The 15690-nt window shown below is 40.9% G+C and overlaps 1 protein-coding gene across 1 annotated transcript in view; it reads right to left on the bottom strand.

Annotated features, from left to right (window-relative positions):
- Positions 1-15108, bottom strand: part of LOC107194003 (ADP-ribosylation factor-like protein 4C) — a 36817-nt gene extending 21709 nt beyond the window's left edge. The window contains exon 1 of the mRNA XM_015583556.1: positions 14802-15108. The gene's annotated coding sequence lies outside the window, so the exon portion shown is untranslated. The remainder of the gene's footprint in view (positions 1-14801) is intronic.
- Between the last annotated feature and the right edge of the window lie 582 nt (positions 15109-15690).

Raw genomic sequence — 15690 nt, 5'->3', positions numbered from 1 at the left:
GCGCCGACTTATCAGCTAAACCATCGCCACTCGATCACTGTGTTAAATACTTCAGAAAGCAAGCTTCAACAAGAGACAGTTAAGTATTCACTGTCTTGAGACTCTCTAGACTCTAGAATATACCTTAGTATCATCAGAACCTATATTTAGAAACTACTGAAATCCATCGAAGTCTGCTACAGGACCCAAATTGTTATCAGGAAATCGAAAGGATCCTGGAGTATCTTCATAGGGTACATTAAGGTTCCTGAGGGCTTATCAAGATCTTCGAAAATATTTTTAGTCGATGAAGATCAGAAATGTGGAAAATCCACCTAAAATCCTAATCACAAACTAAATGAAATTACTGAAGGGGTCCTTCAATGGATATTGAAACAACTGTTGGAGATAGTCCAAAAGACCCAATCCTTCAGACCCTAGACTTCCAGGACTCCACTTGGTGATCCTGCAAGCCCTAGACTTCCAGGATTCTTCCTGGTTATCCTTCAGGCCCTAGACTTCCAGGATTCTTCTTGGTAATCCTTCAAACCCTAGACTTCCAGGACTCTTCTTGGTAATCCTTCAATTCCTTCAAACCCTAGACTTTCAGAATTCTTCCTGGTGATCCTTCCAGCCCTAGACTTCCAGGACTCCACTTGGTGATCCTGCAAGCCCTAGACTTCCAGGATTCTTCCTGGTTATCCTTCAGGCCCTAGACTTCCAGTATTCTTCTTGGTAATCCTTCAAACCCTAGACTTTCAGAATTCTTCCTGGTGATCCTTCCAGCCCTAGACTTCCAGGACTCCACTTGGTGATCCTGCAAGCCCTAGACTTCCAGGATTCTTCCTGGTTATCCTTCAGGCCCTAGACTTCCAGGATTCTTCTTGGTAATCCTTCAAACCCTAGACTTTCAGAATTCTTCCTGGTGATCCTTCCAGCCCTAGACTTCCAGGACTCCACTTGGTGATCCTGCAAGCCCTAGACTTCCAGGATTCTTCCTGGTTATCCTTCAGGCCCTAGACTTCCAGGATTCTTCTTGGTAATCCTTCAAACCCTAGACTTTCAGAATTCTTTCTGGTGATCCTTCCAGCCCTAGACTTCCAGGACTCTTCTTGATAATCCTTCAAACCCTAGACTTCCTGGACTCCACTTGGTGATCCTACAAGCCCTAGACTTCCAGGATTCTTCCTGGTTATCCTTCAGGCCCTAGATTTCCAGGATTCTTCTTGGTGATCCTTCCAGCCCTAGAATTCCAGGACTCCACTTGGTGATCCCACAGTATCCCAGAAGAATCTTCAATGTTCTCGTTTAATCACCTGCACCTGGATAGATCTTCAATCTCCCGTTAGGTTCGATCATTCTCGGCGAAACAGACAATCGCGCGGTTCGTCAAGGATTGTTAGACGAGGTCTCCGTTCGTTTCGTCTTTTCTTGTTAGGTAACAGAAAGGCTCGAGACAAAGTCTCCCCTCCACTTCGTCGACGAACGCCTCTAACTATGCATGACCGTGTCACGTGTGAATTTTTTACGAAACGCAACTACATTTCTGCGTCAATAAATTGACACGGGGTTACAAGAAGTGAAAGCGAGGCGCGCGCAACGTCTCGGAAACGGGACCCCTTTATTATATAAACGCAGGAGCCCCCCCCCCTCGAATAATAAATCGCCGATAACTTTTTGCGATCGGGGAGATTCACCCGTCACGAGCGATTTTGTAATTGTTCCGTGTCCAAGAACGATTTCGCCCAGATGAAAAATAACATTCTTTTTTGGTTGGATAAACTTTCTCGAAAAAAGACGTCGCTGCTCTTCAGGAAAACAAAATCATGGACGAAAGCAGACTTGTCTCGACTTAACGATCGACGATAAATTATATGTCCCAGAATCATGTGGTTTTTTTTACGACCAGGTGAAACTTCGTGAAATCTGGTGTAGAAAACGAAGAGATCTATGGATATTCAAATTTGACCATGGCTGAATCGTACAATCGTCGAGAACTGAATATTTTGTACTTAATATGAGCTACTGAGCTCTAAGCTTAATTAATAAATGTTACACGAAAGTACTATATAGTCAGAATCTGAATTAATTTCCTTGTAATTAAGTCCCAAAGAAAAGTTACAGTTTTACCAAATCTGACTGGTTTGTAGTTTTATACTTTTTATCAATTCTACCAATTTAATTTGAATAATTAATATTTTAAGCTACTTCGAAATAATGGAAAAAAATTTACAAAGTAGAGAAAAACCAAAATATTTCTCCGTATTGTGAAAATTTAATTTTTAAGAAAACAGTAGAAAGTTTGTCGACCAACACAAAGGAAACAAGTGACGTTAACGTATCTTTTTTTTCGTGCCACCACAATCTCCGTACCCTTCCATAAGGCTAGTATTAAACAGAAATTTTTATAACGTTTCTTTTTCAATAATTTTATCATTGACCTCGCGATTTTATGGTAGCAATCGAAAGTTGAAGCTTCTAAGAATATGCTGTTAAATTTTCAACTAAATTAATAATTATTAAAAATTTGTGAGAGCCACCTTAATATATTCCTTAGACAGTGTGTACATATTTGGCAGATTTATTGACTTCACGATGATTTATCGAGTTCACGTGACACTCGATGTGTACGTGGTATCTTGTGGTTCGATAAATGTTTCCAGTAATTCAAGGAGGGAATTCACGACTTTGGGGTGTCGGGCCATAAAAAATTCACGCCTGGCGAGATCACAAATCGAACCCAGAGAGCGGCCGGGAGAAAATAAAATTCGTGGAAAGAAACGAAGGAGGCTGTCGTAAAACTGGCTGGGACACATTGCATACCTGATACTGAATGGGCGGACACAGCGACGGTTCGCATATGAAAATTGATTTGTATGGCCAGATCGATTGCGACAGGTGGGCCTCTTTTATCCTGGACACACTGATTTCGTCGATCTTCTTAAAATAAGGGGAAAAGGGAGAAAATCGACTGAAACGAAGGAGGATACTATGAATTAGAGAATTAAAAAAAGGGAAAGAATTGACCAAATGAGGGAGAAAACTATCAGCTAAAGAACAGAGAAATGAAAAGGAAAAATTGGCTGGATTTTAATGCCCAGTGTAAGGTATACGTCACATCTGGAATAATTTTTTCCCCCAGAAAAGGTGTTTGGGTAAAGGGGTAAAAATAAACAAAAATATTATTTTTCGACTTGATAATAACAAGATACATCAATCTCATAATTTTAAAATAACGATTCAAGAGTCTGGGCGTTAAATGGTTAAAATTCGATCGTTTCAATTTTAGTGTAAAAAAAAAAACAGGTCGACTGCCAACGTGATCATACAAAACGATAATAAACGAGAGTCACAGAAAAACAAGAAACCAGTAATCAGAGAGATCAGAGGATCAAAATCTTGTTAAGGATCTCTTTATCGATCGGATTTCTCTTGGATGCACGCAGTTTTCGAGCAAAACCTATTAGGAGAAGGAACAAAGGCCAGACGTGTGAACAATGGACGTACGTGCATTGTTTATTTACCAAGGGAGCCCCTTTTGCTACGTGAGGGCCAGGATTCCAACGAGTAATGGGGTCCTCTATCTCGATTCGCTCGGGTAAGATATGCTAATAACCGAATTAATGCTCGTGTCGAGGATCGAGGCTCCAAGTCGCCAAAACTGGAGTGAAAGTTTCGCGATGAATGCAGGAACTGTTCCTTAATGAAGCTGTAAAACGCGACGGAAAACGCCGTGGCAACGTTCCTACGGTTTTGTAATTATGTTATCGTTAAATACGTGGAATGAGAGATAAAGTGGGAATCGGGGACGGAATTGCAACCGGCCCTGGTCAACTTTCCCCAAAGGAACGTGTTACACAGCTTGGAACAATTCTGGAAGATCACGTACATTCGAGGAGAAGATAAAAAAATATCCGATTAATTGAGGTATAACTTGCTGAAATATTCCTATGGAAGGATAACATGTTCGAAAAATAATTGGTTTATCTTCGTTGATTTAAAAAATATAATTGGAGAAGATATCGAGATAAGTGGTGTTTGAATATTAATTCTTTACTGGAGACGACAGGTCCCAAAAGGAATAATACGACTGCGACTGCTTTGGTACACTTTTAAGATAAAAAGTATTTTAAGAGAGAAATGTGGAATTTTCGTGACTTAAATTGATTGACGGTTTGTAAATAAATATACAATTTTGTGCAATATACAGGTCTTACTTTTCGTTAGTGTTCTGAAAATGGTATGATCTGAAGAGTCGTCTGTATATAAGGATAAACGATTATGTTAATTCATAAAATCACTTCAGTGAATTATGTATATTGTATCATTACAGTGAGGTCTCGTTAACTACTTGCCGACGATGCAGACTCGCGAGCACTTAACGAGACTGGAAAAAGGAGAGACATTAACCATCGTGGTGAAAGATAAAAAAAAAAAAAAGGAAATTTTTTAAGAGTATCAACGGCAATGCGGCTATCAAGAGCAATTATGTTCAATAAACATGTAGTCGCAGTTGATTCGAGGAAGACGAATTTTGCATGCCCTCGTAAACCAAGCACCTGTTTCTCGCGTCCGACACAACCGAAACGAAGGTGGAAATCAGGCTAACGGACCTTACGGAGAAAGGACACAACTCGTTTCTCTTGTTCGCTACCTAGATTAACAACGCTCGGGCAAGGTAAAAGTCGATACGAGCGATCGACCCGAGCACGTGTGCCTAAAATTCATCGCCAGAAGGGGCCCTTTCTCTTCAGGGAGATTTATCGAACGGTCTGGGGCGAATCCTCGTCTCGATTCTCCTCGTTGACCTAGCAATTACGCGGACGGGATCTCGCCTTTCTCTTCCGGGAAAAAAATTATCGCGTTATGAAATAGGAACTGATACGTATTCGATCACTTCTGCGCGATAAAACTTCTTTTCAGACTAGTCTTCACTGCAGATTTCGTTTTAGGAAAGATCTCGACGACAAGGGGGAAGATACAGACAAAAGTTAAGACACCCAGGCGCCAGGACGTGGCGTCGCCCGAAATATATACTTGGGCCGGATCGGGTAAGTTAAAAACAGCAAATCGGTGTGTGACTTCCCCGTGATTCAGTGTGTACACCCTAAAGTTCGACGACACCGCCAGGGTCTAATTCGAGCGATTTTAATCGCAATTTCGCCAACCAATCTGACGACACACGGTCAGACTTTATCTTATCGATAAACTTTGTTCGATTGCAAACTTGAAACAGAACCTCAGTGATCTTTATATAAGAGTTTTGTTTTATCTGGACAATAAAGTGACTGGAACTAAAATGGTACCTTAGAGATACTTGTTCAAAAGTTTTGTTTCGTATAGACAACGAGCTAACTAAAACAAGACCGAATTAATACATGTTCAAGGGTTTTGCTTCATCCAGATGACAGACTAACTAAAGCTAAAATAGGGCCTTAGTGACCTTTTTTCCAGATCCAGTTGCTAAACAAGATCAGGTCCAGGTCCATTCCTAACCCTCTCCAAATTTCAAACCCAGTACAGTTTATTATACAAATGATTTTTCACTACCAAAAAGTCTACCTATCTACAGGATCAGAAATAGATTGGAAATTACGATCTCAATATTTTCTTCTACTGGCTACTCGAGACTACCCAAATCCAATTGTTAAAAAGGTCCAGGTCCATTCTTAAACCCTTCCCTCATTTCACACCCAAGAAACTTTCTGCAAATGACTATTCGCCACGAAAATGTCAACCATGTATCTACAAGACGATTCTACTTCGTACTTGAGTCTGTCAAAATCCAATTGCTAAAAAGGTCCAGGTCCATTCTTAAACGTTCCCTCATTTCACACCCAAGAAACTTTCTGCAAATGACTATTCGCCACGAAAATGTCAACCATGTATCTACAAGACGATTCTACTTCGTACTTGAGTCTGCCAAAATCCAGTCGGTAAAAGCCATCGGACTCCACTCCTGAACCCGTCGCCCATTTCACACCCAAGCGAATTTATTGTGCAGACCTCTATATAACCATTTTACAGATCTTCGCTGTACTTGTTCCCCAGCGTGAACACATCGAACCCAGCGAGTCGGGATTAGCGATGTGGAGTTGTGTGTCACAGTGTTGCAGCTGGCAACCGAGGCTGGTTGCCTAGCGTATCGGTGGTGTTATCGACTGGCGAACGGGCGCATGCGTTCCAGGGCAAGCAACCCCGTCCTCGCGACGGGACGTCGACGTGGTGGTGGTTGTCGTTTCCAAGAGGAAAGGAGAGGGAGGGCGTCGTTAAATTGTCTAAACAAATGGTACCTGGTCCTCTGTATCCTGGTTACCATGACGTCGTGTTAAGCGTCGCCCCCTCGAGCCGGCTCTAGTGTCCCATTCGAATCAATGGGGGAACGTTTTACCTGGACGGGATTTTTCTGCAAGTTGCACTGTGAAACGTCGACGTTATTCCGAGAAACGAACGGATAATGTCTGTTCGTTTGCGGTACCACGACAGTTCATTTTAGCATATGTACAGAGTGAAGAGGCCAGCCCACGAAAAAAAAAGATTTTTCCATCGAGAAGCATGGAGTACATATTATCAGGTGCTGAATAACTGCTCGTCGAGTAATTTCGCGATGGGATTGCATTTAAGAGCTCCGTGGGATTCACCGTCGCCCGAAAATATTGATTTTCTATAACCGTTCGCCCGTCAAAATTCGAGCACCTATTTCTTAGTTTCTGTGACAGGATGCTGTGCTTCGATTCTTGTTTCTTTCGTCATTGACGATTTTTTGGCGGATTCGAGACGTGGATATCGAGATAACGATATTTTCAGGACGGAGATCGACGAGGGAAATGGTTTGAAGATTGAATTTCTGATGAATAGAGTGTTAAATTGTGACGGGATTCCATTGTGGTACGACATTTACTATAATGTATTAACACAAATGTAATACTTTCAGACTAATTGAATTCTAATAACCTTTTTATCTTGACAGAATTGTGTAATAAATATTGTATGACGATCGCCACATATATTTATGATCGTATCAGATCAAGATCGAACTAGAAGATAAAACGCAATCCAATTTAAATTTCTGATTTCCCTCGGAGACTATCATCGCTAGCCTGCAACAACAGACACGAGCTGTCTGAACAAATTACCACGTTTCCCCCCTGAGAGGTCTGATTAACATATCACCGAGATACACTTTCTAAATAGATACAGCGCGACACGAAGTAGGAGGTTCCCTCTGCTCGTCCTCGAATCTGATAAACTCAGCAAACAAAATTATTTACTCTCTCACGGATGCTCGCACGGCTGTGTCCTATGACCGGAGTCAAAGTGTGATCCGATAAAGCAAAGAGACAAGACTATCAGGTGACTCTTGTGTGCACGCATTGTTGGTCCAGATAGCAAGAACAAATACCTTTTGATATCATTAGGTTCATTTCAATACAATTGATCAAGGTTATGCAGAAACGTACAGAGTCTCAAAATAGCAAAAAATTAGTTAAACACACTACAGATCCTATTTTGCAAAAAATTACCAACCTACAAAAGAACTAGTACGTTATAAAATTATTAAAATTACCAAACCATAGAAAATTAAAATTAATTATAGAAAATTCTTCGAAGATTCTTCTTCAGAACTTCTTCGCCAAGGAAAAAATTGTTTCAAATCAAGACTCACCCCTTTCAAGGACCTACATTTATTTTAGGACACCCTGTATATTATTCGAATAAAATTCTGCCTAATTCTTGCTTTAGGCTCATCTATTATCAGCTCGTTATCTATTTCTACTACAAACATAGATCGTAATTTCCAAGATCCATTACCCTAATTCCCAAAGGTGGCCATAAAAAGGCGATCCAGGCCAAAGATATCCACTCAAAGGCTCCCTATACATACACCTTTCGTCTTTGCAGAATTCCTCAGTTTATCAAAGCATACACCGGATCATTTCCCGATCAGAGCACCGAATACGACTCCGCAGCTGAGCGATATCCCCTAATTCCTCGCTAACCCCGATTCCCAATTTCCTTTGCGGGCCCATCCCCCCCCCCAGTCAGCAACGAAACAGTTCGACAAACACGCTGACCAAGGAACACACACTCTCTCACGGAGAAGTCCTCGTCAAATTTCTGTCGGATCGATGCCCGAGTGGCGAACGTGTTTACAGAGAGTAGAAGCAATCTGGGAAACCTAACTCTTTACTCGGTCATCGCAAAGTACAACACAGAAGGGCTACTTCGGATGCAGAGCAGGGACTTCTACCGAAACGTAAAATACTGGTATTATACCTATATAACCCTCATGGACGTACCCAGGTTATCAGTCAGAGGGGGCAAAAATATTAACACATCGATTGCCACAGTGAAAAAGGTTGTACGTAATCAGACACGCTTAATTTTATTTTTAAAGCTGTAAATCGTTGAAAATGTATGGGTTTTTTTAATAGAGGCTGTTAATCGTGCTTCAAATTATAATGCAATATTAGATATTACAAAAAATTTGATAACTCTGGGGGGGAGGGGGAAATTCAATTTTTTTTGTAGGGTGGGGAAAGAGAAATTTTTTTATGATAACCCTATAGCCCTACTTTTATGGAAACTGCAAAAATACCGGTATTGATTTCTGTTTTCGGTAATATATCGGTTTTGGTATAGCTATGATGGCATAATATCGGTATCAAAATCATACCGGTTTAAGTCCCTGAATTTCAGAGCCAGCGAATAATCCCCAAGCTTCCTCACTCTGTCTCTCCATCTATCTCTGTCCTCCTCGTTCGTTCAATGCACGAGAAAAAAACGCTCCGTCAGAGCCACGAGTTTTGGGCAATGCACTTTGCCTCGGATATTGTTTTCCTCTGGTGGTTCTCACCAAACTCGACTTTGTTCCCTATTGTTCGCGTTTCATTTGGTATACGTCGTTCGCGAGTTTGGAGCAGAGACACGTAAGGTTTCGGAAAAATATTCTTTCCGCGGAATATTTGTTTCTTAACCCTTATCCCTCATTTTCCCAGCTGAATTTGTGCCTCGGTGTTAAATTGACACGGTGATGAAAATTAATGTAACGAAGAAATAAATAGTTAAATTTGCAATTTCTCTAAAATAAATGTCACAGAGTTTCAGATAAATTTACCTACACATGACAGAATCAATAATTTCTTAAGGGGTGCTAAACCTCATTAAAAACGTAAACGTTACACCATCTTCAGAATTATTTATTTTAACTTTCACGCCATTTTTTGATTAATCACAAGAAGTCGAGGTCCGATAATTACTTCCAACTATTATTTCTTCGACACAAGTTTAACACCTGGGTATTTTTTCCTTATTAATGAAAATTTTTCACCCATAAATACTACGTATGTACCCAGCAGCTAATTGATTAAAAATTACACAGTATACAGCTTAACAGAACTGTTGTTATTAAACTGACCCCCGAGCAAATTCAGCGAAAAAGAAATTGCACCGCGTGTATGGGGCAGAGGATAGGATTTTAGAAAGCGAAAACTGACCCGCTTTTCCGATTCCGCTTCCGGCCATACTGCGGTCCACGACCCCAGGCCGATCGACCCTTTTTTTTATTGAGTTATTAGACTCATCCGCGTCGTTTCCCCCCAGCTATCCCCCCCCCCCCCCCCCTTCCCCCCCCCCCCCCGTTGGATCCCTTTGACTGTTCTATTTGTTTAACGAGACGGGAGGGTTCGTGCAGCCGCTTAAAATTCGCTCTGCGAAAACGATCTCACCGGGGCCTTTAATTTGTCGCTCGATTCCCCCGTCCTCGAGATTGATACCCGGGTAAAAAGTAATTAGCAAGAAGGAGGCTCGAAGATTTTGCGAATTAGCACCATTACCGAAGTGAGTCAGTTTATTTGCTTGATTTTAATCTGGACACGTTCTCTGATTCACACGTTCCACGATATTACTTTGATATCTTGTTAGGTAACGTTGTGTAAACATTACTCGATTTATCGAATTTAGAGAAATAGTATCCGGTGATAACGTTCCAATGGACGATAGGTGTGTGCAATCAAAGAGTTAAGGGTTTGGTTAAATAGTGAAGGATTATAGCAAGTTCATTGGGTGTGCCAATGAGTAATCCACAGAATATTATTCTCTTATTCTCCAATGATCCAGTCTCTGAAATTATTTAAAAAAAAAGAAGTCGACATTTCCTATATTATTTTGCGACGATTATCTATTAAGATTTCGGGCCAGGTTACAGCACCGAACCGGTGGTTTTCTAAGGGCTTCGAAAACGCAACAGATTCCACCCAGAGATGGTAAACGTGAGCGTAGATCGGCAATAAATCGTTTAAACGTAATTATCGCTGAGGCCTACGTGGCCAGGCAGTATTTCACGTAGTGGAACGCGCGACACCGAGTATCGTGATTAGATTAGACCAGATAAGGACTGCGTTTTCGTGATTTACTTCGCCAGAGATCGGTTTCTTGAAACGCGAACGGACGAGAGAAAACGATACCTATAACACCCGACACGTGTTCGGGATACGTTTTCACGGAGCTGTGTCAGTCTCGTCCGGAACGTTAATTTAATTGCACCCGTGTAACGGTGTCTTATTATACCGATCGCATTAAACGCGATCGACCTTTATAATTTAGGGAAAAAATCATGTTCCGTCGATGGAGTCGAGAGATTGTTCTTAAATATCAAATACAAACGATTAACTGTAAAGTAACAGATAATAACTAGACCGGGAGTGAGAAAATTCTTCGATAATAAGAACCACGTATGAACCGTTTATTTTAAAAGTGGCATAAGACACTTTGAAATCAACTGGCAGATTTGAATCAGAACGAAAATTTTTAATATGTATGCCAAGTTCAAAATAAACGACTTGCATAATTCTTTTCACTCATTTTTTAATGTTCAATAGCCACAGAAGGGGCCAGATAATCGAAACAAAAACAAATGTCCTCGAAGGTGAAAAATAAATTGTTGATCATGTGTACGTGGGGGAGGATGAGAAACTACGAGGGTGTCCATGGGTTATTTACTCAACACGGAGTTACAAGTGTTCGTCGTTTGTTAAGAATCGCCACGGTTGTTTATACAGATGATCCCGAGACAGACAACGTGAAACACGAGGACGCATCTTCCCGGGAAAATAAATTGATTCTCCTCCTTCATACTCCGAGATACCTCATGTTTCCATTAAACAATCCGATCTTATTCATCGCTCTAATTATAAAACTATTAAAAGATAATTTATTTCTGTATCGTGACGAACGAACGAATGTTATATAAGTTACAAATTATTTAAAAAAAAAAAATTAAAACAGCAGATTGTTATCTTCGACATTCTGCTCCAAAGATTAACCGTAAAACAAATTTGTATTTATGTAATACAAAATTATATTTTCGTGAATATGACGACGTCATGCGAGTGCAAACAATTATGTACTAGCCGATGACGCGACACCGGTGTCATATGAGTGTCAATTGATACTTTTCACACATGTAATATTATAAAATATTTTTCGCACACGTAGCAAAAACCATATTCTGTTAATTCTTGACAAAAACAACCGACGAAAGTTACTCTCGAAACTAGCCCGTTGTCCTAATGCTAATGAATTTCTTAAAAGTAAATTTCATAGTTTCTTAATAATTAGGTTCTACAAATACTGAAACCCTATGTAGTCTTTTCGAATAGCATTGCAGTGGCCAATTGTTTCTGCAACTAGGACCATCCCGTTTTATTTTAATCGCCTTGCACTATCAAGTTCTTGGAACTAATCACAGTGTTAATCCCCAAAATACTAATATAGTGTCAATCCACAACAGCGTGAATTAACACATTGGGAGATCCAATAATAAATGACGTTATTCATCGATCATAAATAAAAAAAAAAAAAGACGAAAAAATAGATATCCAGACCTTGGCTTTTAACCTCGTGATCACAGGTGCGTGCGTCATTCTTTGATGGTTTTAGTTGCCCCCGCGTAATTATCGGAAATCCATTACTTCCGAACGAGAAGTCTTCGACGAGGCCTGGGATCACGTTGTATATACCAATCGTGGTCTCGACTGCGTAATATATTTACTTTTCGCGATACCATTCTTCCACGTTCTAGTCCAAATTCCGACCGCCAACTCGCAACACATATCCCATGTTAATAGCTCCGCGATGAAAACCCGTGGAAATCCCTTGAACACAGCTAAACGCATTTTTTCCCGAGAAATTTACAGGATTCCTCGCGGCTCATAAATAACTTTCGTGGTATTAATCCCCCAGCCGCGAAACAATGTTGTCAGCGAAACAACTTACGCATTTTTCTCGAGGAATTTCGGAACTTTTCGGTATGTGGAAGCTTAATTTTCCAATTCTTCGCGTAAACTGAAGTTTTCCAATCCCCTGTAATTCCATTAAATGTTCGGTTTTCTATCGGTCTGACCATTTACTGTGTCACCATTAACCTTTAAAACGTTATTCCGAGTGAAGATGAACCATCGATAAGACCTAATGTCCGTCATTACAGAGTTCGTCGTGAACAATATACAACGAAACTGCTCCATTAGATGGAGATAAAATCCTAGACACGACATCACGTGGCCCTAGACGAAACGTTAAAACCGCCGTTATATTGACCTATTTGTCAATGGTGCGCGAGAACGAGCCGCTCGTTACATTTATGGGGACAATTATTAGGGGCGGAAGCTTGGGACTGTCCGTGTACAATTAACGCGGTTATGCGTATGCAGATGCGACGCGTCGATACGATACGTGGTGCACGGTTGATCATGTATTCATGGAAAAATTAATGGAACGAACCACTCGTGAATTAACATTGGAATAACTCTGTTCCTGTCCTTGTATTCTGCTTGGCGAACAAAGTGAAAACAGTGGCGTAAGGAAAGGGCCACCTACCACTTGGTATCGGGAATTACTAATATTTATATCAAATTAACATTCATTCTGACTTTTATTTCAGTACTTGAAATAAATTTACAAAGTAGTAGAAAACCATTCTCCTACACTAATGTTTCCCCTAGCGAAAGCAGAGTTTGCTCGTGAATTTTTCTGTTGGAAACAAACAAATCAATTTTCCAACTTTTAATACGGTAATCTGAATAGCTGATACTTTGTTTGCACAGAGTGAAAAAAAATGAAAAAAAAAATGAAAAAAAAAGAAGGTGAAAAAACAGAGTGAAGACGAAAATCGATTTACCAACCGCCATCGAACTCATCCGTAGGTTATATCGGCGCCGAACCGCGCGCAACAAACTGTATGTACGTGAAGCTCTGCACGTGAAACGACGCGAGCCCAGAAGGCGTTTATAGAACGATTGAATATTTATATAGCGTGGCAATGACTTCGGCCGAATGCTAAACGCGCCCTGAGTGCATCTGGTAAATACACCTGAGACCTACGGTCTGCCTCGAGAGTCGGGCGAAAATGATCTGAAAACACACCATTGAAACCTGTAACGAAAATAGTGTTTCCTATTTTTACCATCAAAGTCGAAGATACTGCACACTCGACCCTTCGACATGTAGCATTCTACCCAATTTACATGAACACTACATTTCAATCAATTACTATCATTTCCTCGTGAGATATACTATTTCTTAGTCCCCAAAACTGACAAAAATGTGGCCCAATAGTACTGACAAGATCAACTCAATTTGTATTTCGTTCGAATTAGTGATAGGCGATACAGTATCGATATTTCCGATATCGATAATTTCAATCCAAATATCGATATTTAATGTAACGATATATTCAAGTATCGATACCAATAATATCAATATTTTATTTCCGATATAGATGTGTATCGATATCAAATGTCGATACAATTCAAATCTATCGCCATTACCAGTTCGATTGTACATTTCGAACACTCGCAGAATTACTCGATCCCCCGGAGGCAACGTTCGTTGCAGCGCGGGCGGCACGAACCACACACACACATACGCGCGCACGGGTCTATATAATTTTCTATCGGGGCGCAGCAGCATCCGATGGTATTTCTACATCTATGTCGCGATTAAAGGGCACGGGGAAACAGGTATATGTCCCATTCATAAGGCACAGCGAGGGGAATGTAATAACCTTGATTACACCACGGAACCTGTCACATCGACGTGCAGCCACCGTCACAGATTCATTCACACGCGATCTCCAGCGGCGCGGCCTCGCCACTGTGAGAATTGGACAATAGTTCTCGACGTGTCGCGACGATAACATTCAGACGGAATGTAAACAACCGTGAGCTTGAGTCGGCAAGCACTACGACGTTTGACAAAGAAACTGAAACAGCGGGTCAAAACTGACCCGGTCATCGGCGTCGAAAGGTTAAGGGTGAAACGAAGCATTACCACGCGTGAAAGTATGCGCCCACTTTGAAGATACGGTTAAAGTAGACACTACGTGTGAGATACTGTCTAGCACTCTAACCTACTGACTCAACACCATGGCCACTTAGAAGTTGACACTCGAGCTCAGAGTTGACAGAAACGTAATCTTAAATACTTCCTACTTCTCGAGCACTTTCTTCCCGTTAAGCATTTCAGGATTGTAACCTATCCCCAGAAAGCCCCATACCGGTGTTCGTTAAGGCTCAACGGACAAATGTTTCGTTTTTTTTATGAAAATTTATGTATCGTCTTAATTACCGTTTTCATTAGTACACATAATGAGTGTACGTGTTAAATTAGAAAGGAATAAGTTATCCGAATTAACTGGTATATTGTTAGAATAGGCACTTATTCCGTGAATAGGATCGTTATAGAGGGAAATCTGTTTTCCGCCACGATTTGCCCAGCTCTCTAGGGCTAATGAGGCGGTTGTAATAAATGCATTTGGGACTCACCATTTTTATTCGGTGGGAACCGTATCCGAAACCCAGCAGACACTCCACGGTTACGCTACGGACGCACAGAAACACGTTACATCGGCTTTGACACACTTCTCGCGACTTATTGGTGGACCGGTCCAGTATAGTATAGTTTCCCGGCTCGAACGATTTCTTTAACTTTAACGATCGCGCTGGGACACTCGCGATTAGAGTTGCGTTCGTTGTCGCGGCAAGTTTAAGTGGATGACATCAGAGCACAACAAAACAATCGGGTCCGCCGGTTGACATTCACGAGCACCACCCTAAACACGTCCAACCACCCCGAGCACCCGAAAGAAACTGACTGTCGTGCCCGCCAGTCGCGCTGTCGCTGACTCGAACGATCCTTGCTTACGTGGAACGACACCAGGCGGCAACACGACTCGGTACCGCCAATCGGAGCGCCATCCCGCGAACGATCCTCCAATCAGGGCTCAGCGACGAACCTAAATTTTGTTCGGAATATCTATGGGGCGTCTGAGAATTTGGTGGCGTACATTTCTTTAATGAATATCGATTAATGAAAATATTACTCTGTAACGATATATAGACTAAATTTGATATACGACAATAAGTATTCGATGAATAGAGGTGAAAGCTCGTTTTTCTATTTCTTACTCTTTTTGGATCGTTTTATGCAGAGGATATTATCGATATTGTTTATGTATGTTGTAGACATTTTCTTGTGAACGATGCTTGATAAAAAGATATACTGGATTGTATATAGAATAAGACTTTTGCAATGAAGAATTATTTAATTAAGAAACTGTGGACGTTTAGAAAAATAAAATTATACAATTTGTTTACTTTGTTATGAATTCTGATGGGATTTATGTTACCCAGATAGCACATGACGCCTTAAAAA

The sequence above is a fragment of the Dufourea novaeangliae genome, unplaced genomic scaffold, assembly GCF_001272555.1.
Source record: "Dufourea novaeangliae isolate 0120121106 unplaced genomic scaffold, ASM127255v1 scaffold21, whole genome shotgun sequence".
NCBI lineage: Eukaryota > Metazoa > Arthropoda > Insecta > Hymenoptera > Halictidae > Dufourea > Dufourea novaeangliae.
The sequence above is the reverse complement of the archived record's forward strand: the minus strand, read 5'-3'. Positions and strand labels throughout refer to the sequence as shown.